At 37.5% G+C, this 25,544-nt stretch overlaps 1 protein-coding gene across 3 annotated transcripts in view; it reads right to left on the bottom strand.

The window, feature by feature from the left end:
* Positions 1–25,544, bottom strand: part of LOC120630279 — a 222,139-nt gene that overhangs the window by 75,571 nt on the left and 121,024 nt on the right. The window contains exon 6 of one of the 3 annotated variants that reach the window (XR_005659018.1): positions 7,550–7,579. The exons of the other annotated variants lie outside the window; for them this stretch is intronic. The gene's annotated coding sequence lies outside the window, so the exon portion shown is untranslated. The remainder of the gene's footprint in view (positions 1–7,549; positions 7,580–25,544) is intronic. 3 annotated transcript variants of the gene reach the window in all.

Raw genomic sequence — 25,544 nt, 5'->3', positions numbered from 1 at the left:
AACTTTCGCTGAGGGAATGAAACTTTTAATTTAAGGCTGGGTTTAGGCGTTCGTTGAACACAGCGCGGCTTGCAAACCGCGCGTTTTCAGTTTTTAAAACTCAAAAGCTTCTTACAATACATTAACAACACACGTGAGTCGTCAAGGTATTATGATTTCATTCACAAATTGGCTACCTATCTTTTTGAATATTGTATATATTTGATAATATACCTATCTTTTTCAGTTTGCTAGTGCAAAAACCAGTTTTTTCGAAATTAACTTCCAAAAATACTCGGCAGCTTCTCTTATCGGTGAAAAAACACTAACGTATCATTCATACCGCACATTATCGATCGGAGGTCAACAGCTGCGAGGTTTAGGAGGTCAACTGAAATCCCAAAGGTCACATAGTAAAATTCAACAAGGCAACTAAGAAGAAAAAGAGGAATTTTAATTTTGGTTGAACATGGTTGATGCTCATTGTTAATTGTACGCAAATCAACCAAGACCATACAGACTCCCTGGGCGTACAACAGTCATATAGACTACCGTATAAACATTAATTGTATGAATATTAGCAGTAACATTAACAAATCTCCTATAATAACCTAACCTTATTTCTACCGCAAAGCAGCATTGTTACAATGCTGTGTTTCGGTCTGAAGTGCGTATATGCCGCCGTAATAATTACGGGCACATGAGTGTTAAAACCTACGCCTCAAATTGATGGACACAGGGCGGCATGTTGCAGGACGTGCTGCTTGCATGCCCTGTGAAGTCTTGCTCTGTTTATATGCGATGGATTTCCACTAACCATCAGGTGGGCCATCTGCTTGGTCCGTCATGTTACAACCTACGTTACAGCCTTATACCGTTTAAAGACTTCGTTATAGACATTTAAATTCTAGGCTCTGCGTTGTCTGTGAATAATTATATCACTGAGGTAATGTTTCATCCAATCCGTACTTTGCCAGCCTTAACCCCTTGTCATTGTGGGAGAAGTCCCGTGCCCTGTAGTGGGCCGGTAATGGGTTGTTAATATGATGATGAGGCATGAGAAGTTTCGAACCCATTCGCACCGTGCGGCCCGAAGACGCGCTATTTGGATACCGCGCGACTTTAGGCGACAACGTAAACCTACCCTAATCGAATTTAATTAAACAATAAGGATCTGGTAGAAAATGGAAATTAATTATTCAAAAACACACGAGAATTATAAGGTTTTAATTCCAGATTGTGTGTGAATGTGTTCTAGTGAGCTAGAACTACAATGTTGGTTAATGGGTCGCATGTTCGACAAAGCGCCATGAAGTTCTGGGTTCGACTTACGTGTTGGGCCAAAAACAACAAACCGGAAATTGGTGCCATAAACCGCCTAGAACTTAACTGGTGTCAGTTTTGTGCCACGGCAAAGGCAATTTGAGAAATAATAATTTTCGATTTTTGTGGTCAGGAATTACTTTACATTAGCTGTACGGTCTGTTGCGATGATCCGGCCGCGGCTAGTTGCCACCCTACCAACAAAGCCAAGCAATTAAGTGTTCCGATACGATGAACCCTAGAAACCAATATAACCTATATATATAAATTTAATAAATATAGGTTATTTATTTAATATATATATAAATGTATGCCTTACACCAAAGAAGCAATGATGAATAAATACACTTTTATTGTACGCCAAAGAAAAAAGTAGTTACAGAGTATAAGCAGTGGCGTGCACTCCATACATGCACAAAAGCACTGCATACCCTGAAATTTTTGTATGACTCATAAATGCGAAGGATTTTTCCATTTTAAGGCACCTTTCTTCTTTATGCATACCTTGGTCAAAAACACAGTGCACGCCACTGAGTATAAGCATACAAAACATAGAGCAAGAGGGTTTTTGCGTTATGATGTTGGAAACTATATGAATATGTATTAATATTGTTTTCTGTTTCTTCGCAGTTATATATTATAACATATAAAGATTTCTTAAACACTTTGTACACTTTTCTGTATAAACATCTGTACACAAACGAATGCCCTACTGCTGGGCATAAATAAACACAAAACACTTTCACGCATTTAAATTATTAACAGGTAAATAATGATTAAGCGGTTAGGTGGGCTAGGTATTTAAATGACCTCAGCGCATTTCGTAGAATTCGCAAAGCGCAGAGGAAAATCTTTGAAGTATCTCAGTATATAGAGGCTGATCGCACAATCAAATTTAAAAAATAATTAATAATAATAACATTTATTTAAAAAAAAAAAATTTAGTCTAAACAATATAGTAAAAGGTTTTCTTATTTTATAGGATGGGGCATCCATGAAATCTTAAATAATTACTTCACTACAAGCTTCTGAAGCTAAACTAAGAAACCTTGTATTTCAGCTTGCGTGCAATTGGGGTCTCGAGAAAATTTGAAAATGGCTGCACCTTTTTTTTTTGTTTTGTTTTTGTCAATGCATAAAGTAAAACACAGCAAAACCAATAAACAGAACTTAACAACTTTCCATAGATTTTCCACAGGTGGAATAGCGTTTTGCAGTTGGTACGAAGCTCACCTGGTCATCTAGTTGTAAATATGTTTGAGATCTTATGATTTACAATGAATTAGACATGTATCATTTCTACATGGAAGAACTTAACCAGCAAGTGATGAGGATGAAATTGATAGGACAAAGAGAATATTACGAAGAACTGGCAGCTGCGTCATCTGTGCTACTACTACCATCTACTCCGCAACAGCAACTCGTCTACCCCGCTCGGTGATTATGGGCGAACGCTATCCTTGTTAAAGGCCTTTAGTCTAACAGTGGACTGTTATAGGCTATATATGATGCTGGTGATGAATGATTAAAGAATTTAGGTTAGCTGGTTATTTTAAACATCACCACAGTAAAATTGCTTTTAAAAGATACTAAAAAATACACAAAGGTAACCGTAGAGCGACGGCAATGTATCTACGGTGCTCTAGTAATTAGCTCATAATATGCGGCCACCCATATTTCCATATAGCTTTAAAAATTGCACAACATTTTAAATACCACCAAATATTACGTAACAACCTTAATATTATTCGAAACAAGTATTCTACTAGATTCTTAAGTATTTAAAGAATTTGGCATTTAATAGTACAACGACATTTCTTAAGACATTTACAAAACTGAGGAAATAATTAATACAAAAATCTACAATGTCCAGATTCAAATTCCATTAAATATACGATATACGAGTACAACTGAATGTGGCCAGCTACTTCGTCGGTTTGGACTGTGAGTTCGCAGAAATTGGTAGCCCAGATCACTCCGTGCGATCTCATACCATCATATCAACCGATTGTCGTCTACTACTAGACATACGACTCTCCAATTTACAAGTTGTATATTAAACTCCACGTAGGGCTACCTGGACGCAGAAATTTCAATTTGTAATTTTTTTTATATTGCATATTAATATTTAATGTAAGTTTTTTTTTATTTAGTTTAGTTTTTAATTATTCTATTTATGTTATAGTGTAGTGTGTAGTGATGTGTCATAGATACCAAATAAATAAATAATACAAACAAATAAATAGGTGTTTTAGGGAGACACTTCTGGGGACATAGGACGGTCCTGGGCCGCTTTGTTTCCAGCGGTTCCCAACGATTAGCTTGATTTAGTCTGTCCACCTTCTTAGGGGTTGACCAACGTTGCACTATCCAGTGCGGGGTTACCATCCAGCACCTTGACACCCAAACCTACATCGATTCTCCGAGCAAAGTGCCCTTTACCAGTTTAGCTTCGCAACTCGTTGAGTTATGTCGGTAACTCTAGTTCTTTAACGTCACCTAGATATACATTCTCTCCATGGCCCGCTGAGTGACTGTGAGCATCCTTATAAGGCAAATAGTTAGCGGGATTTACACGTGTTGTAAAAATCCCATCAGAATGGGTACAGCCGTTTCAAAGATACAGTTTAGTAAAAAAAATCGGTTTCATCCAAAAAAATACACTAGTTATATCGAAATCGCAGACGCACTTCAATGTTATTTATGAGTACATGGAATATTCATATGTATGGGTATGTAGCTATAGAGATAAGTACTAAAAACAAAAAGTACCTCAAATGGCAATGTCCCCGACGAAGGCTTAGCATTCTTAAGTAGGGCCCAAAGATATTTACAGGTTAGAGCGGCTACTGAGAACATTTGAATACTAAAACTCAACCTAACCATTCTGTTATAAGTGCCTGTTAACGCCAGAAATTAATAAAATCAATCTAATTAAAAATCTTCAGATGGCAGATTGAATTTAGTAATGCTGTCCTTCTCCTACACCTCCCTATAGATAGCACTTAATAGTGCTACTGTCAACTGAACATTATGGTTTTTTACTATTAACTTTGTCATATGCATACAATAACGTGTTTAAGAAACAGTTAAACTAGACAAAGCTATAGTGTTTGACGTAATTTCATCTACTTTTAACAATATTGACTTTTTATTCACAGCCTTAAACTATCGCCAAAATTGTTGACGTGTATTCCCGTCTTACTGTGGACGGGCCGGGTTTAAGACGCCGTCATCATCATCTTTGAAACTGGAATAGAACTACAGATATCACTCTGTTTTAATGAAGGTTGTTGTTAAAAATAATTAACATGGATTGTGATAATTGAAGGAAGGTAAAGAGAGACTTTGTCGTATAAATTATCAATACTATAGTTTTCATTCTAATTTATGAAAAACCAGGCGATGCGTACACTGTCCGGTCTGTGCGCGGTGTAGCGGGAGTCCACCTTCATTTGGCTTTATCTTTAGTTGTCAGTAAAAGCAGCGTTTAATAACTTCTATCTTATTACGTTGGACAGTTCCCAGAGCGTGTATTGAACATAGCTTAAAGCACGTACTAAGGCTGTGCATCAAACAGTTGTTTTGTCCCATCTGTACCAAATAAACCTTTTAAACATCCCAGGTAGTATCTAATACAGAGAGCACTTTCGAAACGTCTCAAGTCCAAATAAGCTTCCAACGAAACTGGGTCTTTCTACAATAGGCTAAGAGTTAAATGCGCAATGCTCGTCGTAATCAAGTTTGAGTACGTTTTAGAGTAAATATTTTCGCGAAATTCGGGGCTCGGTGGAAGGCGCGACCTTGGGGACGGGCGGACGCTTCGCCCTTGACCGCCACAGTGTCAAGCCCACGTACACGCGCCATAAACTATGGTGCGAAGTACGCACATCGCATACCGCCTAACATCGGTCGTTTACCGTAGGAGCACACTAGCGAAGTGCCGCTGGGCAAAAAGTTTTTACGCGTCCCAGACACACTCTCGACCTGACCGTTTACGGCTACGGTGGTCAATCTCCAGAGAGATTTTCCAACTATGCGGGAGATATTATAGTGCACAAGTGTTTTTTATTTTTTTTGGATTGTGTGTAACTGATTAACCCTAATGATTTTAACATCGCCTCGGAATGGGGCTCTGCCAGGAAGAGTTTTAACCCTAAACAAGTGTATGAGCAAACATAGGCGGGAACTCTATTATCTCACTCTCAAAGTCCGATGGGCCGGCACATACGAAACGAAATGAAAGAGATCAGGCGCAAGACCGAGAGTTCAAGTGCTCTCGGAAGGCCGTGTTGCCGTGTCAACTTTTTTTTTTTAAATAAAATTACTGACCGACCAAGATGATGGTACGGTAATTGGAAAACCATCGCCTATAAATAAAGTAACACTTCACACGTCCTGCAACATGGCGCCTTATGTCCATCACATTTTAAGCCTTGTGCGCCTGTAATTACACCGGTAACCACCTTCAAACCGGAACAAATCAACGAACTTAACCGGAACAATTCAAATCTTAACTACCTTAGACCTAATAACCAGGTGAATAAATAAATAAATAAATATACTAAGACAATTCACACATCGCCACCTAGCCCCAAAGTAAGCGTTGCTTGTGTTATGGGTACTAAGATGACTGATGAATATTTTGTTTATGAATACATACACATCAATACTTAGAATATACGTATAAACACCCAGACACTGTAAAACATTCATGCTCATCACACAAACATTTACCAGTAGTGGGAATCGAACCCACGGCCTTGGGCTCAGGAAGCAGAGTCGCTGCAAACTGCGCCAATCGGCCGTAAACCAAAAGGTGAGATTGCAGCCAAGGGCTAATTTATAACAGAACTAGCGACCCGCCCCGGCTTCGGACGGGTGCAATGTATCCAAGTGTGTATGTAATTTGTATTTCTTTTTCTTCAGTTGGAATGTTGCGTCTGCCACCACACTTTTAAAATATCAGATATACTCTAAGATATTCAATTTTATGATATCCTGTAGGTGTAGGTCAATTTTGTCATCGTGAAATGCACAACGTATCTAGAGTATTTAATTAGACAAGGAATAATACTGTATTGTTTAAAATAGTTTCGTAAATAAACGATATTTTTTTTTGTAAAATGTAAAAGGCAAAAATGGTACACTTTTGGAGATTAAACTTTACCATTGCGGACTTTTTCGTAGACCCATTTAAGGTGTACAATATTGTTGTACATTATTTAGAACCATCTCGTTCAGCCAGCGGAACAAAATGTGTTTATTTACGACATTACCTCCAAAATTATCAGTTTTTATATATATATTTCTTGTGTGCGTGTGTATGTCACTGAACTCCTCCTAGACGGCTGGACCGATTTGAATGAATTTTTTGGTATACCTTTGGATGGTTTAGATTCACAAATTAGCCCGACAGATGGCACTGGGCCCGCTAGTGTTATATATATTAATTGCATATAAGCCCTAATCGTGAATCACTCTATCTTTTAAAAAAATTGTTGCGTAGCTTTAAAGATCTAAGAATGTATAGGGACAAACAGACAGACGGAAGCGACTTCGTTTTATACAATGAAGTGATAAAGCAAATGTGTGGTCTCAGCCTAAAGGGCCAACGTTTGCGTGATTATGCCGCATATCTTATATCTATTACTATTTAGGTATTTCATTCCGTCAGGAAGTGTAGCTCCCTACGTAGGTAGAGTAGGAGAATGATCGATGCCCGTGAATATTTTAAGTAAACAGGTAGTTAAGGATGTTATTGTATTTAAAGTTAAATGCGACTGTTTTGGAATAATAATAGGGTTGTGAAGTAAAATACTTCCATAATGGCGTTCTGAAAAACAAATGAGACTAATTTTATTATGATTATTTTATTGAAATAAATAGTTATTCATCAAACAACTAGCGACTTCGTTCGCGTGGATTTTATTCCCGCGAGAATTCTCTCATTTCCCTGGATAAAAGGCCTATGTTCTCTTCTATGTCAAAGGCTACGTGCATGCCAAATTTCATCCAAATCCGTTCAGCCGTTTTTGCGTGATTGAGTAACAAACATCCACACTTTTACATTTACAATATGTTTTAGCTGGATAGCGTATGTTAGCATTTTAGTCTGCGTAGAATTTCTGATAACCTAATTAAAATAAGCTAATTTTTCTAGCTAAACCCGAAAAAGCATGCAACAAAGCTTAAGCAAAAAAAACTCCCATACGCCCAACTGGTTAACCGTTAGCTCATCACTTACCACCAGGTGAGATTGCAGCTAAGGTCTGACCTGTAGAAACAAAAAGAAATTATTACTAAGACGACACGATAATCTTTCAAACTTGATGGCCGATTGGCGCAGGGGACAGCGACCCTTCTTTCTAAGTCCAAGGCTGTAGATTCGATTTCCACAACCGAAAAATGATTGTGTGATGAACGTGATTGTTTTTCAGTGTCTGGGTGTTTATCTGTATGTTATAAATATTTCTGTATAATTAAAAATATTCATCAGTCATAATTAGTACCCATAACAGCTACGCTTACTGTTAGGCTAGATGGCGACGTGTGTATGGGATAGAAGCAGGCGTTACTTTGCGGAAATCCATAATATATTATGAAAATTAAGCTTAATTTGCTATACTCCGCGAACAGCAGGATGTATTTTGTATGGTATAATTTATAATTACTTCAATCCATGAATAAATACAATGAATAATTGTTAAGTGCATTGTAAAGTCAACATCTCCTGAGGATGCTCCGGTTTCGGAGCGAAACGTGCGTAGAGTGTACATTGCCGAGGATCTGTTTGGTGAGGATTATACGGATTGAAGTAATTATAAATTACACCATACAGATTCTCCTGCTGTTGGCGAAGTATAGTAAATCAAGCTTAATTTTCATAATATGACGTGTGTATTGTCGTAGAAAAAAAAACTGCAACTTTTGATTTCATCTCCTTGTCTCCTAGTAGAGAGGAGGGCCCGAGCCCAAGAGTAATAATAAGCCGAGAATGAGGATGAATGTCTACGGTGAGTCAAATGCATTCTCCGAAGAGAAGACATGATTCATAAATGTATTCTTAATGAAGTTTTCACCAATGCAAACTCACTACGAATATCAATTAACTATAAAGCCGAGTCAAAACCAGTACTAAATCACTAACGAGCTATAACATCCGGTATCCGGCTCAGCGACGAATTATTTTGCATAACAAACTTCAAGAGGTATCATTGCAATCGGAGATCTAGTAAAGCAAAAAAAAAAAAAAGAAAAAAGTCGAGTAATTAAAACGTAAAACTTCGATATTAATTACGCCCGCTGGCTGTCAGACCCGATCGCAATACGCATACCTTACATTGTTTCATTGATCTCTAAGTGGCATTTTAATAGTTGACAGTGCCATTTTTGGGGTTCCGTACCTCGTTATAGTGTAATGGAATCCTTGAACTTGCGTGTCTGTGTGTTCGGAATGCCATAGCCTGCAGTTTTCGAATGCACTGGATGGAAAAGTTAAATTTCAAACATCTATTAAGATGTATATATGCATTTACATGTCTATAGTAAGTGTATATAAATCTATGTACATATATAAAAATGTTATGTTGGTTTGTGTACGCTTCAAAAACTCAAAAAGTTCTGCACCGATCGAGCTGAAATTTTAGCATGATATATAATACGCATCAAGGATTGTTTTGATCTATTTTTCTCAACCATTCAATCACAATGTGCTACAGCGAAGCGTGGCAGGGTACAGCTAGAATATTATAATTTGATATACGTATATTTTAATTATTTTTTCTCTCTTAATCTTTATAATATTAGTATGTTCTTTAGTGTGTAAATTTATGTATTGTTTTTTTGTAATTGCGATTTCCCGTCTTTCATGTATATGATCGTTTAGGCAACCTGAAAGAGATCACTTTAAGTGATAAGGTCGCCTTTTGCCTCTAATTCTTTTCATGTATATGTATATATTTATGAACATATTTTTTATTTATCCTCATCTACGCAATTAAGATGAAAATATACTTATTAATTAATACAAACACAATAAATATTTGTCTAATTATAAACAATGAGTTTTAAAATATATGAATCAAATAACAGGGCCCGGCTGAAACAATCACCTTGGGCGCTAATAGGCCGACTATAAAATTTTGCAAAAGTATAAGAACTTGATACATAAATAGATATAGAGTCTAATGTTATGGAGAGAATAATCTTACTGTAGCCAGATGGCTCTGCCAAGTATCAGCTTGATGCCTTGGATCCAGTGGATCGCCGTGCTAGACGGGTCATCGGTGACCTAGCCAATAACAACTTTTTGTTTGGAGTTTGAGCATCGTCGCAAGGTTGCCTGCTTTTCGGTATTCTATAAGATATATTTCGGAGAGTGCGCTGAAGAACTGTTTGATCTAGTTCCCCCCTCACCTTTAGACTACCGAACCGCGAGGCACCGTAAGGATCTGCATCCCTACGTTGTTGATATACCCCGGACGCGTACAAAGCGCTTTGCATCTTCATTTCTGATTCGCACCGCAAGGTTCTGGAATAGTTCCAGCTTCCAATATCCCTACAATATGAGTACCTTCAAATCAAGAGTGAATAGGCATCTTCTAGGCAAGCGCGCTCCACCTTAGGTTGCATCATCGCTTAGTCTACTAATCATCACTCGTTTATAAAAATTCAAAAAAAATATGTTATTTCTAAATTAATCTGTTTCATTTACGCTAGATATGTCCTTTGTACCTAGCCCTATTATCATTATCACCATAACAAACCATAATCGGCCCACGACCTAGCACGGGTTGCCCCTCCCACAATGAGAAGTGGTTAAGGCTGTAGTCCACCACGCTGGCTCAGTGCGGATTAGTGGACTCAGCACGCCTATGAGAACATTATGGGGAACTCTCAATAGGTATTATAAAGTATACTGGCGTGCAACAAAGTATTTACATGCTTTCTTAGGCATGCGGGTTTCCTCACGATGTTTTCCTTCACCGCTGGGGCAAGTGTTATTAGAATTGCTAAAAACGCACACAGCTTAGAATATTCCGAGGTGCTTGATGGGATTCGAACTCGTCCCCTCACTAGTGATTCGAAGCCCGCTGGATTATCACCGCTGCCAAGAAGGAGAGTATAGCTAAGCAGAACTTGAGATTACGAAACCCGAAAGCTTCTCAACCTTCACACACCTTCACCGATTCACAATCAACAGACGGCGAATGGTGGGAAAGAGTAAAAAATCGCCTTTGACTCGAGCGCGCGGTCAACGTACCCGGCGGAATGTGCCCGCGACCGACTTGGTCAATTTTTAATCGGCAGACATTTGATCGGTCGCTCTTTTTTATCAGACCATTTTATCTATAGCAACTACAAACAGAAATATTGATTGGAGCAGGCGTTAAAAATTCACCACAAAGAGGTATTGAGTAATACCTAGAACCTACGTACTGCTCAGTCATGACCAGCGAAATGGTAACGCTGAAGGTCACGAAGTTGACAATAAATAATAAATGCGTTTCTTTTATTTTCTTGAGTGTTCAGTCTTAGGCGGTGATTGCCCAATGGTTAGGACTTTTGGGGGGAGCTTGATTCTTTAACGGTATCACAATATCACTCGCTTCAACGGTGAAGGAAAGAATCGTGAAGAAACATGCATGCCTCTATAGTATTCTCGAAAGCGTGTGCAGTCCACCAATCCACACTGGGCCAGCGTGGTGGCCTACGGCCGGAACCCTTCTCATTGTGGGAGGAGATTCGTGCCCTGTAGTGGGCCGGTAAAGGGATGATATGAAATATAGACTCTTTTCTATGTTTTTCCTTTTACGCCATTGGTTGTCTGGAAGAAATCGCTATGTAGCGATAAGGCCACCAAATTGTACTCTCTTGATATGTATTTATATCTCTGTAACTACTTTTTTTCTTTGGTGTACAATAAAAGTGTATTCATAGACTGTAAGTTCAAAGGAAAATTTAACATTTGCTTATTTTATGTAATACATAGGTCACTTAAAAGTAATTATTATATCATGGTCGCTAGACAACGGTTAAAAAGCACTTAGTACTTTAGGTTGACTAGCGACTACGCAAGCGACTATGGTCACATTACTGGGTCTCGTAACAAATAAGAGAGACGGTTTTAGAGCAAACACCCACCGCGCTCCAATGCGGGTTGGTGGGCTTCTACTGCTTTACCACGATTAAGTTATAAAAACCAGGGCCGCCGGCTTTAAGTGCTCTCCGGGCCATGGGGGCTGACATTGCCAACTTCCCAACTCCGGGCTGGAACTGAAAATTCTTATATAATATGGCCCGAGCCGGGATTAGAAGGCAGGACCTTGTGATCCGTAGTTGAACATGCTAACCACTGGATCAAAGACGCATTTGCAGTTAGTCCAATCAATTAGAAGTTTTCTCAACTTAATTTAAATGTTTATGAATTTCTTAAGTTACTTTAACTTTAAATTATTATAACTTAACTGCACATTTATGATAATATGTAAATTATGGCTCAATATGAATATTCTCTGCTTATTTAAATAAACACTCCATATACATATGCGATAACCGTGAATATAACGATATTAATAATTTAAATTATTATAATAAGCTATTAAGATACTTCATATTTAAGTGTAACGATAAAAATCGATTTAATTTTATAGGAAATTATAAAATTCCTTTTAAAAGATAAAACTTAATATGTCGATTAAAATCTTTATCGTACGATTCATATTCAAAACCGCGAGGGCCATTTCCTGGAAAGATTAGGATTGTTTAAAAAAAAAGCAGGCCTAAACTTGGCAGATCTTAGTCTGAATCGTTTAAAGCTAAAAATAAAAAAATCAAAATTCTAAATTCTTCAAGATAAAGAGCGAACCTAAAACTCTAAACGCGACTCTAACTTAATTATATAATGCTTAATCATATATTCTTCATTTATGAGTATTAATCATTTTATATTAAAGGTAACTTTAAAGTTGTATAAATATAACGCCACTTTCTCTTCAATTAGGTAATCATGAATGTGCGAAATCTACAGGTTATTGAGATAAAAATTTAATTTGTAATATAAACTACGCAACTTAAATAAAACCGGTTTCAGATTTCAATAATTACTTGCAATAAATTGCATATTATTAATTATAATACATTTGGATCATTAGCCACACATATTATTATTATTATTATAAAGTCTGATTGTTTTCGGTCTGTTTGCAATCGCTATTATAACAAGAGAAGTTTTTTATCTAAACAAAAACCCGACTTCGATGTCCTTTATGATAAAAGTAATATTTAGCAAATCCGTCTTTAAATAAAAATTTAAATAAACTGAATTGATTCCAGCTACTTTTTGAAGGAGGAATATATCGAAACGATTTCGTTGAATGATTGTGAACATTTTTTTTTCCCTAACAGATGGGGTGCTTTTCGGTGTAGCCCTACGTCGATGGAACTGTATTTCAATAACATCTAGACCAAAAAAACTACGACGAATTCGTCGTTAGAAATTCGCTGGGGACATCTAACTGATGGAACTGATTTTCCCAAACAAAAAACGATGCAGTGATTATGCTGAACAACCAACCAACTAACAAACACATTTTTATAATATTAGTGAGAATACTAACAATATTTTAGAATTTAAACTGACTTAAGTAAAGTTCTGTTTATTTAGTATATTCGTCGGTAAACTCGGGCAATCTACAACGAAAATTCACGCGAGATGAACTTTAATGAAATTGTAAAATAGTCTAATCAGATATTTTTGTATCCATGTCACACTATAGGCCAATTAGACGTGTTAGATCAATATATCTGGAAAACATTAAAAGCCGGACTTTCCAGTAAAAACACTGGCCGATACAAACAGTAGACAGTGCAAACAAACTAACAAAAACTCCACACAAAACCGTTCAATCTAGATCTAGTTTTCAAGTTCAGTATATCAAGATTCATCCACCAGACATACAGTCAGACGTTGCGTTATAATGAACACGGAGAAGAAATTATCAGGTGCAGCGAAGTCGCGTGCAAACCGCTAGCAAAACTATACCAATCCGAGTGTGACTTTATTGTAAGCTAAAAAACTATGAACATCACAAAAACGCGTCTGCGCTCTGCGCTAGTGTCTGATCACGGGAGAGACTTTTTGTTTCACGGCTTTTGTCTTTTCAGAACGCTGTCGCAACAATATGGCAAGACAAAGTCTTGAATAACGTTTATCTATCATCCTCAGTCTCGGGTAACGAAAGAAAAATCTCGAGAATTAGACGAGAAAGGCTTCTTAAACAAATGCTCCTGATCGTCATCTTTATCGTGCAATAATACTAATATCATAAAATTTCACCTCTATAGTATTAATAGTATTATAAAAATAAAAGTGTATCTGTTCGTTTACTTGTTGAAATTTGAGATTTATCAAATTATAAAAGCTAAAAAATTCCCGATTTATTATTTTCCGAGAAAGCTAAAAATTTCCCGCAGGATTAAAAAACAATGTAGCGAGTAACAGCTAGTTTTTTTTTTTTGTAAAGGATGGGATTATCATTTCTAAAAAGGTTGTTAATTTGACAGCTGTAGCAGAAATGCCATAGAATCATAAGCAATAATATGGGTAATAGTAATATTTTGTCGTCCGACATATCGCAAGTGTGAACATTACCAAAGCTGTAAGGGCATGTATTAATTAATTGGCGCTCAGCGGCGCGTGCGCATCCAATATGGCGGATAGCTGGAATAGATGCGACACGGTTCGGAAGGTACCGCGGCAAAAACTAGAAAACCTTTACCTTTGCGAAATGTTTTTTGTAACTATGAATACCTTTGTTACAGTTTCTGTAACCGGATACACACTCCCGGGAGCACAGTTCGCGTGAGCCTTAGCCGATCTATCATCCTCAGCCTAATTAATGGCCCAAAGCTGGATACAGTCATCATATATTATTTTTAATACTAATTATTGACGGACGAAGCAAACCATCGCCTATAAACAGTACAACACTACGCATGGTATTCAAGGAACACATCCTACAAAGTGCCACCCAGTGCCAATTGACCTGATGCGTAGGTTTTAAGCCTTATGTGTTTGTAATAACACGGGCAACTAAGTCCTTCAGACTAGACCACAGCATTCTCATAAAAAGCTTAGCGACATAAAAAAGCATTGCGTTAGGACCTCACCGGACGAGCTGTGTCACAAAAATCATAACGATAGAAATAAGCATGGCGTTAGACCATCCCCGGACGAACTCTGACACAAAAAGCTCTACTACTACTATCTATCTATAAAATAAAAGCGAGAAATATGTATAAGACGTTGGTTATAAACCAGTACTCTGCCTTTCATGTGGGTAGAATGCCTATTTAACTTTAACGCATCGTTATATGGATAACGATGCGTTAAAGTTAAAGCGCGTTTGGGAAGTCTAGTCTCATTACTGATAACCATGCGGATGGCCATATGGTTGTTACATATGTTCGACTTAACCTCAGCGCTCGATTTTGATGCAATTTGGCACTTGTAAAACTTGCATTGTGGAGATGGACCAATTATACTTTTCGTCTCGGAAACACAACCGTTGGCTTGAAACTAAAAAAAAGTCTTTGTTACCTATGTAACGTTTATTAGTTAACAGTTAGATTACTTATGGACAATTACTATCATCAGTATGCAGTTACTGAAGATAGTAATAGGATACTTTTTAGGCCGGGCTAGCGAGCAGTTCCTATGGGATTTTAAAATACTTTTAAAAAATGTTTAAAAAAAACCCAGCAATGTGATGACATCTCCATATCCAATAACACTACAACTAAATCGACTGCGCTCTCAGAATTAAAAAAAAAAGTAAGAAATTTCTCAGATTTCTTCCGCGTTTGTCACCACTGTATTTATTTTTTCCGTAAATATAAAAAATGGATTTTACTCGGATTTCATCGCAACCGGTGGCTATTTCCACATCGTATTAGTCGAGCGTTTGTAACACAGTGTTGGATGTCGTGTGGCCAGGAATAGCTGATGATATATAAATCACCGTCTGTCACACCGTAGATCCAATATTTTGACGTGACAACGTCTTATAAATTGGTTTGCCGGGTGACACTTCAAGAAACTGCGTTACGCTCCGCTCACGTTATGCGCTCACAATGAGAGCGAGTGAGAGGCACGCGTCCCTTCCACTCGGGCATGGTTAGCCCGCCTAAGAGCGAGAGAGACAGACATAAAAAGTGAAAGGCACGCGTCCCTTTGTAGTAAACGCTGTTTCATTGTACGCAAATGTATTGCAAGTTATTGTATGTATATTTGTATATAAATACGTATGTATGTGTAAAGGTAAAAATAAAATTTTGTTAATATGAAATTCAGTGCGAGATTCTTTGTATAAATTAATGTTTTAAATATAATTCTTTGTATAAATAAATGTTTTAAATTGTTACTATTATTTCATCCTTCTTCCTACTATACGAATGAATATTCACATTAAAATTATTTTACCACTCAAAGTCGTTGTCACGTAAAACTTTCGCCCGTATACCGACTTTACAGGCAACCAATTTTTTGCTATCTTTTATGATATTATCTCGTAGAGCTGTAGTAGGAATATCTGTACGTTACATTAAGTGGAGTAACCGATATGTTAAGTTGAGTGAACGAGCCGCAAAAACTAGTGTTCCAGCAAATTTTCTACAAACTCAAAAAAAAACCATTTGGTACAGTTGAAAAATAATACATCGAAATTGGGGTCATCCCAGTGAGTTACTAATATTACTACTAGCACTTGGAGCAGGCGGCCTCGATATTCCATAAAATAAATAAAAGTTATACCTAAGGGTTTCCCAAATACAATCTCACCAAGAGATACGTGTTATGATGCAGTCACTTACCACGTGAAAATGTAAACCGAAAAACTTATTCACAGTTTAAGAGGTACATTATTTCCTGTGTCTGAGGCTTATCTGTGAAACCGAAACGCTAAAATACCATTTTAGCGTTTCTTTCGCATGTCTTTGTATGGAAAAATAGATATGATTCTTTCGATTTAATATTTTTACAAGGTGTTTCTGTATGAAATACTCGTATATGAAAGCACCCTTAATCAGTATTTTGTAATTCGATTACACGTTGTATAAGATGGTATCAGGCCTACATGTTAGTTAGTTTACACACACACACACACACACACACACAGACAGACACACACACACGCATACACATGCGCGTGCTAAAAAAATATAAAGAATGGAAGGCCCAGGTATTCAGATATTCACTTCAATACCCACAATGTTCAGGATGGCACTTAGATCTTTCATTAATTAACAGTATTATTGAAGCTAAATACCTAGTTTCTTAGCAGTACTTATTTATTCTCATGACTATTATTCTTCCTTCCTATTAAAGTATTAAATTTATAAAAGACATCATTAAATCCCACCAACCTGCTTTAGAGCAGTGTTGTGGGTCTGTACTCTATAAACCTGACTTCCCAAGGAGTGAAATAAAACAACTGGACTGACTCTAATACTGTATATTAGGCTTCTCTATAATTCATATTACTTGTTACCTTCAAATGACTCTACTACCAGTTCGGAATGCTGTCTTCGGCAGAGAAGACCACTGGCAAGAAACTCTACCGTTGCTCTTTTATTCAATCAATTAAAACAAGACTTATAAACACAATTACAACATTATCATATGTTATAACGCTAGGCCCTTTGATACAAGACATATAAGACAGGTCAAACATAACTACTATGATCACTTATAACATCAGGACTTTTGAAACAAATTGTTTGTATAGAGCAACCTCTGCTACATAAGCTTATCTGTATGAAATAATGCTAGGGCTCCATATATGATACCTGAATAACCCAAAGGATATAAGAGATATACTTATCTAATGCAAGATCAGGTACAACCATAGTACCAACAACTTTTAACGACTCCATCACCAGTACATACGACTTGTTTCGCCACAACAATATTTCGTTAAGTGTATCGTTTCCATTATAAATCATCTCAACCCAATTTGTAACGTTCTATCCACAATACTTTACTTAATCTCCTTTTCTTAATTCATTACTTTAAATCCGTCCTCACTTTTCTTTCCCGCCAATCTAACTTGTCAAACTCGCGTCTCCCGCCATAGATCCTATACTTTTATTTGACAGTCTACTAAAGTCCATTATTCTATTTTCAATACATTATCAATGAGTATACAAACTATGATTTGTTGATATATTTAATATAATCATCGGGTTTATCATAGATAAAGTGCTGTAATTCCCTATTTCCTAACACGCACGACAAATAGCACCCCAACGTTGCTGCGTCGAGTCGAAGTTTAAATAATATCGAATAAAATCAAATGTCGGTGTGACAGAGTCCCCAGTGAGTAGCATCAGTAAGGCGCGTTCCACAGGCCATTTCTTTTTGTCCCGGCCACAATTCTAAATCGGGCCACGGCAGGCTAAATCCGGCGTGCGCGACTATCGGCCACTTCCTCTTACGTAACGCTGAGACAATCGGTGATACACGATATAACGATATATCGCTGTCTAATTTAATTTGGTTCCAGTTGAATGATTTGATGTTTTTTTATTATTAATTTATATAGGTGCTACTCACCTTATAAGAACCGAATATATCGGGATCCTTTGAACACAACAGGAACTAAATTAAATTAGACGTGGACCCCAAGTCCACCATTGAAATTCTGTTTCTGTGGTCGTATTTATTTATTTTAAATACTTTTGATCAATGATCATAAGTATTTGCTAATTGAAAATAAATAAATACGAAAAACGTTTATTATTATTAAAAAAATCTATGCAATAAATAGTCATTGTTCTCAAAGGTGTGTAGACTCCACCAGGCTTCACTAGGCCAGGCTGGTGGACTATGGCTTAAACCCACCTCATTGTGGGGTTGCTTCTATGACTTTAGTGGAAATTTGACGGCCGATTGGCGCAGTTTGCAGCGACCCTGCTTTCTGAGTCCAAGGCCGTGGGTTCGATTCCCACAACTGGAAAATGTTTGTGTGATGAGCATGAATGTTTTTCAGTGTCTGGGTGTTTATATAATTATTTTAAAGTATTTATGTATATTATTCATAAAAATATTCATCAGTCATCTTAGTACCCATAACACAAGCTACGCTTACTTTGGGGCTAGGTGGCGATATGTGTATTGTCGTAGTATATTTATTTATAAAAAAAAAAAAAAAAAAATTAAGTGCTTTACTTTTTTTTTTACTATTTCATTTGCTGCAACGTTACTCGGGTCTCAGCTGAAAATCAGCGTCATGCAAGTACTTATAATGCGTAGAAAATTCTTTCTGGTGTTACAGACAGACATTCTGTTTGTATATTAATATGTACTATTTGTAATATTAATACATTTATTTGCTTTCTTTCTTTCTGTCTTTCAAGTAGCATCCGATCCGTGTACACATAAAAACAAAGTACACCAACTATTATCTACAGTTATGACTCCATAACAAACCCTTGCCGACACTTTCCATGGCGGTTTAAATAACTCCGTCTGACAGATACGATCTACAAAACGCGCGGCAATTAAGATGATCAAATCGAATAAAAACAACAAACATAATAAGGGTGTCGACCCGGGAAACAACCCGGGACTTCACGCTTGGAGCTTCCCCCGCACGTGCTATAAATGCCATGCTCCATACCATAGACATACTGCTAATGCCAAAGATACACTGGCACTTAGACTGAAAGGAGATGTCAAAAATTATTTTTAATTTGAATATTATTAAAGTTTTCTATAGTTATAATTACCACATTTTTAAAGACCCCACTCAACATAGAGAAAACCTTTTTTGCTTTCTCTAATATAGTCATTTTTACGGTGTTAAATTTTACATACTTTTTTAATTGTTATGGTATATTGATACTCAGAATAAAAAAAGACATTTGCAATACTGATATAAGACAATATATCCTTTCTAATATTTTCGCTTTTTAATATGACTTATTTACTTGATTGCAGGTTACCAACTAAGATCTTACGGTAATATAACCACCACCTCAGTATCTGCTAATGTATAGCTAACAATATATAATAATAGTATTTAAGTAATAATAGAGCTTTCCACCTCATGGGGGGTCGACCAACGATGCGTTTACATGTGCAGGGTTGCCATTCCAACACCTTGGGACCTCAACGTCCATCGGTTCGCCGAGCTATTTGCCCCGCCCATTGCCACTTTAGCTTCGCGACTCGTTGAGCTTCGTCGGTAACGCTAGTTCTTCTACGGATCTCCTCATTTCTGATTTCATCACTTAGAGATAGACCCTAACATAGCTCTTCTTATCGCCCGCTGGAGCCTCAATTATTACTATTAAAAAACTAAAACTAAAAGCAGTGGTGCGCACTGCATACATGCATACAGGCATTGCATACCCTACCCTAAGACCCTATCAGGGTTTTGGAAACAATAGTATAAAACACTATGATACCGATTCTTAACTAACCAGCAGCGGTGTGTGTGTGTCTATTTCATAAGTGTAAGAAAACATTGCTTTACCTATAGATTTTGTAAAATCCGTTAGGTTATTCTATGTTGTTTTATATTGTTGCTTTTTTTAATGCATACCCTGGTCAAAAACCCTTTGCTCGCCCCTGACTAAAAGTATATTTTAATCAATTAAGCGGATAAATTTAAAAAAAGAAAACTTTATGTTTTTAATAATACGCCGCCGGGACTGTGTGTATACCTATTTCAGTTATGTGTTGTATATCAACAACGCTCATACATACTTTATTTTCTCGGTGTGTGACTCCGTTAGGGCAATTCCATACTGGGACGAGACGCCACCGGCGCCAGTGTGGGTAAACTCTTTTTGCTCACAATCGGATGCAAATTAATAACACATGAATAATTGTCGTTTTTGTGAGAAAGTAATCTTTTGTTGAGTCTGGGCATGTGTAACGAGCTTTAACGGTTACGCTTATGTTATAAACAAATGAAAAATAGTAAACAATATAATTGCTCCGCGTATTAAAGTGATGCGTGGGCGCCGTTAATTTGGTATCATCTTTTATACAATGGTTTTCCTATAAACTGACTTGACGACCTCCTTGGCGCAGCGGTGTGTTTTTAAGTGGGAAGTCCGGGATTCGATCCCAGGTAGGGGCAATTAATAATTTCTGAATTTTCTCTGGTCTGAGTCTGGAGGACGAGTCTCAAAGACGTGCCGCTAAGCTATTTGGTATTCCGGTTTAATTTCGCGTAGAAACCTATGAGGCAGTGGCGTGCACTTCATATATACACAAAAGCACTGCCTACCCTAAAATTTAGGAGCTAAACTTTTCCTGCTGTATGCATACACTGGTAAGAAACCCAGTACACGCCACTGCTATTAGGGGTATTATATAACTGCCATACCTCTAACAGGTTAGCCCGCAGTGGCGCGTATTTCATACATGCACAAAAGCACTGCATACCCAAATTATTTTATATAACTCGTATTGGAGGGGAAATTTTCCATTTTATGCCATGTTCCTGCTTTATGCATACCCTGGTCGAAAATCCTGTGCACGCCACTGTTAGCCCGTTACCATCTTAGACTGAAGTTTAACACATTTTTATTTCCGGTACGATGTCGCGTAGAAATCTGTGGTTTTAATATAACTGCCATACCCCTGCCTGTTACAATCTAAGGCTGCTTCATCACTAAACCAGCAGGTGAGATTGCTTTCAAATGGTAACTTGTAGTGGCATAAAAAAAATAAAAAAGTGTGTGCGTGTAACCTTTACGCGCGATTGAAGTAAAACTTTTATTATTATTTATTGATAAAAGAGTAAAATGTTCCTCTCCGCCATTTCATTTAATATTCACTATTTCATTTTATATTCTATTTAAAATTCATTAATATCACTTTCACATTTTATAAATATTTTCATTTGTTAAATAGAATAATTGAGAGTAGAAAATTGAAGGTTAGATCAGCACATGTCAATATAACCTTGTCATTGAATATTATAGAATGTCGCAATCGTCAGAAAATTCATTAATAATTTATTTATTACAAAAGTAATAAATAAACAAGTATATTTAGAGATTTTCAAAAAACTGCAATTTAAAATATTTCTGTAAACTGTGAATTTTTATTCACTTTGCTATTCACAATTGATCCGTTTGAAAAAATTGGAAATAAATAATCCTAATTGATTATGATATTTGCCACTAGCTGGCGTATAAGTCAGGAAGCTCGGAGTATATGAGTATACGACCAATCCAAATTTTTATTTTTAAATACCGGAAACTACAGTAACAAAATTAAAAGTTACTCCCTAGTCGCGCTTAAAGAAGTTTTACTTCAATAAAAAATTTTTAAAACACTATGGAAAATGGGGCGTCGCAAAAGTAGCGAATTGAAACCGATTTCAATATAAATGACATTCAATGTTAAGGCCGGTCGTTCGCCGTCTGATCTCGGGCAGGTCAAGGTGACTGGGGTCTGCGCTAGGGTTGTCACAGTGCCGGATACCTTGTCCCAATTTCCCTTAAAAGCGTCCATATTTGTTACGGTCGTTTGCGATAAATATATCTCATTACCATCATCGATAAAGCGTTCCGGTGCCATGTCGCGTAGATGTAAGAAGAAAAACTTTTATTTAGGTATACACACTATTTGACGGCCGTTTGGCGCAGTGGGCAGCGACCCTGCTTTCTGAGTCCAAGGCTGTGGGTTCGGTTCCCACAACTGGAAAATGTTGTTTGATGAACACGACTGTTTTTCAGTGTCTGGGTGGTTTATCTGCATATTATAAGTATTTATGTATATTAATCATAAAAAAATATTCATTAGTCAATATTCATTAGTCATTTTAGTACCTATAACAGAAGCTACTCTTACTTTTAGGCTAGATGGTGATGTGTGTATTTATTTATTTGTCGTAGTATATTTATTTATGTATTTAAAATTAAAATACAACTTATAGTCTACACAACAATTATAGGTACGGTGTGATCCCAAAAAGGTTCACTTAACATGCTAGCTGTGTGGACGTGGACGTGACATTGAATATAATACCGACAGGGTGATTACGTATCTTACAACAGGCTTGCGAAAGGCGTAAATCTCGCGATCTTTTGTCTTTTTATTCCACTACAAGTTAGCCCTTGACTGCAATCTCATCTCGTAGTAAGTGATGATGCAGTCTAAGATAGTAGCGGGCTAACCCGTTTGGGAGTATGGCAGTCATAATTGTTTTCCAAGCGACATCGCACCGGAACACTAAATCGCGGCACTAAACGCGGCACGTCTTTGTCGGTACAGTGGTAACTTGCCTCGGCCAGAGCCTCCCACAAGACCAGACTAGAGAAAATTCAGCAATTATAAATTCCTAAATTGCCCCTGCCCGAACCCGGTACCTCCTGCTTATATGCACAGCGTTCACCGTTGCGCCAGAGAGTTCGTCTTTACTGTCAAAAGTCACTTTTGCATTCAATGAAAATACAAAGGTGACGTTTGACAGCAAAGATCGCAAGATTTACGCCTTGCCAGTCGCCAAAGACGAAGAAAGAAGAGAAAGAAAGGTATAAACTTCTTTAGCTAAATACTACTTCGTCCATTTCTTAAACCGATGCCGATAGAGCACCTCCTTTTTCACAAGGCGGTAAAAAACCGTGGAGGCAGCTCATTAAAATTAAATTCAAACAAACCTGCTATACTTTGTACACAGAGTTTTTACAAATTCACCAATTTCACGCGCAGATGGCGAGATAGGCGATAAATCACTTCAAAAGATGTACGACGAAGAAATATAACGAATATAATCACGCAAAATGAACATGACATCCCGGTTACTGTTGGGAACGTGTTTATTACTGACTGATATATTATTATACGCTTCAAATTCAAGTTCTGTAATATATTGTTGGTAGTTTATTGTACTACGAGTATTATTATCATCTACGGAGATGAAATAGTTATTAGTATTTTCAGGGTTTTCCATCAGAGTATGTACTATATTATACCGATTACCGTTATAGTCTAAATTCAAATTCATTTATTGCATATTACATGTCAGGTAGTATATAATTACCTGTTATGAAGTCCCAATGTATATTGCCTCTTTGGGCGTGTAACAGTTACAAGCTATTATATTTTAAAGACTAAAGTTAATTATTTTAAAGTAGTATTTTGACGGCCGACTGGCACAGTGGGCACCGACCCTGCTTTCTGAGTCCAAGGCCGTGGGTTCGATTCCCACAACTGGAAAATATTAATGTCATGAACATGAATGTTTTTCAGTGCTGGGTGGTTTATCTGTATATTATAAGTATTCATGTATATTATTCATAGAAATATTCATCAGTCATCTTAGTACTCATAAAAAAAGCGATGCTTACTTTGGGGCTAGATGGCGATGTGTGTTTTGTCGTACTATATTTATTAATATTAATTGCCAATAGAACAAACTAGCTATGAACACTAATGGATACAAATCATCATCATCACATTACCAGTCTACTACAGAGCACGGGGCTCCTCCCACAATGAGAAGGGGTTAAGGCCGTAGTCCACCACGCTGGCCCAGAGCGGATTGGTGACTCCACACATTGAGAACATTAAGTAGAACTCTAAGGCATGGCGGTTTCCTCACAATGTTCTCTTTCACCGTGGAAGCAAGTGATATTTTAATTACTAAAAACGCACATAACTTGCTTGGTGCGTGCGTGGTATTCGAACTCGGCTCCCCGCAAGTGAAATCGAGCTCTCACCAATTCGCTATCACCGCTTCACATAAGAGATACGAAAAAAAGGTTTTAGTTAACCGTGTTCGAAGCCGTGCATGTGAAAGATAATATAACCACTTCTTTTTAAGTGCAACAAGGCTCGCGTATCGAAAATCTAACCGAAATTCTGTCGGCAAAATATAAAAACAACAGAGCAAATAAATTAAAAAAGCCACCGACACTTCAATACGGTTCCTTGAACCGGCCGCGCAACTTTTATTCGCACACCATAATTACCCTGAGCCATCGAGTAACAACCGTAGGAGTAAACATAGTTCCGGGTGGGAAGTGTCAGATTTTACGCCAACGTTTACTTATACGATCGCGTTGAAGTTAACTACTATATTTATGGAATCGATAAAGCGCCATCTTAATATTAACAATAATTCGACTAGGAGAGTACATATTTTATACTGAAGGTTCCAGCAATTCGTGCATTAGGTCGATACGTTAGCAAATCTCAAAAGCCATATTAAGTGCATTTTAGCGTATCCAGATAATTTGTGCACCTACATATAAAATGGAATTGCCGTGCGTGTATCACAAAAAGTCTAAATGTTTAGACCGTTTTTTTTGCCTCAAAACAGGAGTAGTTGAAAGACAAAGATAGTCTTAAAAGGAAAGCGAAGAAAAATCACATGATATTTGAACGTTCAATGAATAGATAGCGTTCAACGCCATAATGAATATCAGTATTCAAATTGATAAATCCTGAAATAGATTAGCGAGATTTACTGACTGCAGTCATTGTATTTCGTAGACTACATTATGTGTTCTCTAAGCCGCTGAGATAATTCCAGAAGCTGGTTGCGGCGTCGGATATTAGCAAAAGTCACAACCATATAGGACCGCACCTTCACTTATCACCAGGCACGAATGCAGTCAAGGGCCAACTGACTACTTGGTCCTGTATTTTTCCAGATCATAGCCCAGTGCTACGCGAGGGGCGCGTTGCTCGTTGCGCTGTAGCGGTCACTTTCGGCCACTTTCGGCAATTTCACGATTTCTCCCCGCATTCCGGCCCTTCGGCCGATGACGATGATTGACTTAAATAAATGGTGCGCAGAGCAAGGGCTGGGAGGCGTCGTTAGCACGTGACGTGCTTAATTAACCGACGCCGCTTAAACAGCTATATCTTACGTATCTTTATTTGTGCCGCGAATAATGATTTATACTTTTCGGATATCCCATCATTAAGATGGTCTTTACTTTTTATGTAGACTTATTTTTCCATTCCTTATTTTAAAGAAGTAATTGACGGTAGAAGCATCTGATGGTTTAAAACCATAAACAGAGCAACATTTCACAGGGCATACTAGGAGTAGCATCATGTCCTTAAGCACACGGTGGTCAGGGCAGCCTGCTAAGCTTCTGGAGTGAGCTCGGCTGGCTGGAGTGATCCAGCGAGGAGGCCCACCAGTGGCCACACGAACAACGGACAGTTCGGGCCAACCAAGAACGGAGACGGGCCCAGGGACAGA

This window comes from Pararge aegeria, chromosome 16, assembly GCF_905163445.1.
Source record: "Pararge aegeria chromosome 16, ilParAegt1.1, whole genome shotgun sequence".
In the NCBI taxonomy this organism is placed as follows: domain Eukaryota; kingdom Metazoa; phylum Arthropoda; class Insecta; order Lepidoptera; family Nymphalidae; genus Pararge; species Pararge aegeria.
Note: the sequence above shows the minus strand (reverse complement) of the source record. Positions and strands in the feature narration are given on the sequence as shown.